Source organism: Hylobates moloch, unplaced genomic scaffold, assembly GCF_009828535.3.
Source record: "Hylobates moloch isolate HMO894 unplaced genomic scaffold, HMol_V3 SCAFFOLD_21, whole genome shotgun sequence".
Taxonomy (NCBI): domain Eukaryota; kingdom Metazoa; phylum Chordata; class Mammalia; order Primates; family Hylobatidae; genus Hylobates; species Hylobates moloch.
Genome location: NW_026652296.1, coordinates 50,269,123 through 50,273,728, shown reverse-complemented (window position 1 = coordinate 50,273,728; position 4,606 = coordinate 50,269,123). Strand labels below are relative to the sequence as shown.

At 36.0% G+C, this 4,606-nt stretch overlaps 1 long non-coding RNA gene across 1 annotated transcript; it reads left to right on the top strand.

The window, feature by feature from the left end:
- The first annotated feature begins 2,817 nt into the window (after positions 1-2,817).
- LOC131382174 (uncharacterized) lies at positions 2,818-4,383 on the top strand. The gene is made up of 3 exons (XR_009211424.1): positions 2,818-2,971; positions 3,173-3,298; positions 4,215-4,383. It is a non-coding gene; the product is annotated as an uncharacterized LOC131382174 (long non-coding RNA).
- The last annotated feature ends 223 nt before the right edge of the window (positions 4,384-4,606 follow it).

Sequence of the window (4,606 nt, the reverse complement as noted above, 5' to 3'; positions counted from 1 at the left end):
ATGGATATACCACATTTGTTTATTTGTTTATCAGTTGATGAACATTTGAGTTGTTTACACTTTTTGGCTGTTATAAATAATGCTTCCATGAACATTCACTTATAACTTTTTGGGTGAACATGTTTTCAATTCTCTTGGATACATACTTAGGAGTAGAATTGTTGGATTGTATGGAAAACTTATGTTTAACTTATTTTATTTTACTTATTTATTTTTATTTATTTATTTATTTTTGAGACAGAGTCTCACTTTGTCACCCAGGCTGGAGTGCAGTGTCACGATCTCAGCTCACTGGAACCTCTGCCTCCTCCCTGGTTCAAGTGATTCTCCTTCCTCAGCCTCCTGAGTAGCTGGGACTACTGGCACGTGCTACCACACCTGGCTAATTTTTGCATTTTTAGTAGAGATGGAGTTTCGCCACGTTGGCCAAGCAGGTCTCAAACTCCTAACCTCAGGTGATTCACCTGCCTCAGCCTCCTAAAATGCTGGGATTATCTACTTGAGCCACCGCACCCGGCTAAAAATTTATGTTTAACTTTTTAAGATTTTCCGAAGTGGCCACACTATTTTACATTCCCACCAACCATGGGTAAGGATTCCAATTTTTCTACAGCCTAGATAATTCTGGTTGTTTTCTGTATCTTTGATTATAGCTATCCTAGTAGGTATCAACATGTATCATATTGTGGTTTTGATTTGCATTCCCCTAATGACTAATGATGTTGAGAATCTTTTCATGTGCTTATTTTATATCTTCACTGGAGAAATGTCTATTCAAGTCTTTTGCCCATTTAAAATAGGGTTGTATTTTATTGTTGATTTGAAATAATAACCAAACCATACTTTATGCTGGATATTTTTATTCTGGACACCAGACTTTTATCAGATATAAAATTTGGAAACTTTTTCCGCCATTTTGTGAGTTTTATTTTCACCTTATGAATGATGTCTTTTAAAGCACTAATGTTTTTAATTTTGATGAAGTCCAATTTATTTATTTTGTTTTGGTTGCTTATGCTTTTGGTGTCATATCCAAGAAACCATTGTCTAACACAAGGTCATGAAACCTTGCACCAATGTTTCCTTCTGAGAGTTTTATAGTTTTAGATCTTACATTTAGATTTTTGATCTAAAAAATGTTGATTTTGATTTTTGTTTTGAATAAATTTTTGTATATGGTATGTGGTAGGAGTCCAATTTCATTCTTGTTGAGGAAGAGGGAGAGAAACATAAGGAGGATAGAAGTAGTTGGTGAGAAATGAAGAAAATTAGGATTACATGATATTAATAATTGTTGAAGCCACTTAGTGGGCACATTGAAATTTCACTATCCTGTGCTCTAAACTTTCATGTGTTTGAAAATTTTTCACTATATAACAATAAAATGATATATAGTCTATGTTTGTTGGCTACAAAAGTCTTTATTCAGATATATTATGTCAAAGCTTTTATTTATTCAAATCTTTTATATTTCCAGTTATATTTTTCTACTTTTTAAAAAAATTTTTTAGGTAATTGTACTAAACTCTTCCACCATAATTGTGATCTCATCTTGGGATTTACCAAAAAACATTTATAGCATGTCTGAGAAATCCAGAGGTAATATATATCTCCTCTTTGCTCCAAACTTCTTGTAGCAGGGTATGTGTTGAATCAGTCTGTCCTGAAATGTGTGAGTGTTTTTAAAAACTGAATACTATTGGTCATTTTTGTTTGGAGATTTCTAAGGCAAGAAGTTTGTCTAAGTACCCTAAGCCTGCTGGGCATTGGGGGCCAGTGATAGGACTAGGAAAGAGATACTCATGTCCATTTCAAAGACTTTTGCCCTATGGAAGAGGCTTCTGTTAGCTTCTGTGACCTCTGGTGAGTTGATGCTGACATTAGCCACTGGGTTGTCTTGCTGATAAATTGGCTAAATCATTAGACATATTCCCAGAAGGGAGTATACGGTGAATGGCTCATATGGGCCCCAGGGAAGGTGGCTGCGCCTCTGAGGGTCCTTTGTGCTAAGGGAGCAGAAAAGGACCTCGCTCATGTGCTGGATAAACATATTTGTCATTGTTTTCGTTATTTCCCTATGTATAGTTTTTAATTTTTCATTAAATAGTCATTTATTTATAATAGCATGTATGCACTGGCAACCAATAATTTTCCCTTGGACACAGTCCTGTGGGAAGGATCCAATGTGATAACATATCAAGTTAACAGAATATTTTCAAAATACTCAAATTTGGTCTCATAAATTACTGAGAATATTCATATTCAGCATCATTGTTGTTGAATTAGATGTAGAAGTAGGTGACAGTGGCCTTTTCCTATGCCCTGAAACCTTCTTTTGCCTTATTGCCACCTTTTGATGCGATGCCGAACAGGTTGACCTCTGAATCTTGAAGAGCCCTTTGTTTTCCCTCCTGATATCATGTTGGAATTTGGAAGAACAGTGGGCCTTTTGGTTCACTGCATTCCACTGGGACCCTTCCAACTCCAGCTCATTAGAAACACCCCCGAGCCTGAGGACTAACTATGATGTCATATGTCATAGCAATGAAGTAATTATGGCCGGCCAAGGCAAAGAACAATTTTATTTTTGCTGCTTTGAGAATTTTCTCATATTGCTTCAAATGTAACTCCCACCTTTCAAGTAAAAATTATTATAAGTAGATTCCTAGGGTCAAAAGAACAAGTGGAAACTTGTTGGATGGGGTCAACCTGGAAACTGTTGAGATATTTGTATACATATTCCCCTTATCTTGCTTTGGCTGTTTTTTTCGTTCCTTTCAGGTGTGCCTAATACTATACTCTGTGTTCTGAAAGGCTTTGAGGCAGAAGGCTGCAAGGAGTCCTGTGGGAGGCCCTGGGGCCTTATTAGTTGAAGGAGACAAATCATCATACCTTTAATACTGGCTACAGTTGACCCCTTTCATGAGTAGTCTTGGAGAGAAAATTGCTAATCTGGAATGGACATACTTCTGTAAGTTTATATCAAATACATTTTTTCCATTAAATAATATTTTCCTGTATTCCAATTTTGAGGAAAGTAAGTTAATTTAATTTTTCTTTTTCCTCTGATATAGTTTTTAATGAATAGATGGAAAATTAAGGAGTGCTATTATGTACACACTGCTCACTTTAGATACAATGCTTCATATATCTTAACTCATCTCTCAAACAGTGATCTTGGTTGGCATTTTTCAAACTATGATGAAGACACTTTTTATAGCCCTGTTCAGAATACAGAAGGAGACCTACCCTTCTCTGATCACAATCTAAATGCTACAGACAGAAGACATGTGGAAAGGTAAAGAAAGTTCCAACATTCAGTAGGGAGAATATCGTCACAAGCCTTCCCTCTATCTCCTTTTCAACTCTCTTTTCAGATTAGGTTTGTGAGGAGATGATTTATAAAAGGTAATTTGTTGCTCTTTTTTACCCGGCGAAAACATATATGGTTTTCATCTTAGTGTTTGCAGGGTATGTGACCCACAATATATTCAGAAACCTCCAAAAACAGTACTGCTATTAACTATTTTTTTTTTTTTTTTTTAAAATTTGTATATTTTGAAAATTAACGAAAGAAAGATATGAATCTTTTCTTTCATGTCTTTAACATGGCAGCACATAAGTATACAATGGAAGTGAAATTTTCATTCTCAGTCACCCAGTTTTACATTTCAGAATACATTTTGACTTCCTTCTCCTTTTTCCTTTTTGTTTTCTTTTTTTCTTTTCATTTTTCTTTTCTTTTCTTTTCTTTTCCTTTTTTTTTTTTTTTTTGATGGAGTCTTGCTTTGTTGCCCAGGCTGGAGTGCAGTGCACGATCTCTATTCACTGTAACCTCCACCTCCCAGGTTCAAGCAATTCTCCTGTCTCAGCATCCCGAGTAACTGAGATTACAGGCGCCCGCCACCACACCCAGTTAATTTTTGTATTTTTAGTAGAGATGGGGTTTCACCATATTGGTCAGGATGGTCTTGAACTCTTGACCTCAGGTGATCCACCCGCCTCAGCCTCCCCAAAGTGCTGGGATTACAGGCGTGAGCCACCGTGCCCGGCCCTTTCTCCTTTTTCTTATACTCATACTCAAGCAACTGTTATTTTCTTCCTAGAGGTAGTGTATTAATCTGATTTTGCTACAATAATACAGTGTAACAAACAACCTCAGATTCTCAGTGGCTTCCATGAACATCAGTAACATATATATTTCTTGCTTATAGATCTGGCATGGATTAAATATAAACAAAAATGAAGCAAGAAACAAAACTGGTCTTTCAATGAAAAGCTGAAGATGCTGAAGAAGAAATGCAAAATCATTTCACAAGAAACACAAAATCAGACCAGGATCACTTGGCGTACCATCCTAGCAAAATATATCTTCTTGGAGTTGCCCTGACAATGCTCCTCAAAAACTACTTTCTTCATCTTCTTGCGGGTTAAATACTAGGATTAAATCTTAGCATAAAAATTATATCTAAAATGAAACACAGCTCTTCACCATTGTTGACCTCTTTAACACCTCAATGTCTCCTAAATCTGTTGTTCCTTTTAACTTCACTAATGTATTTTTCACAACCAAAATTTTGGAATGATCTTGAGCTCCTTCACAACT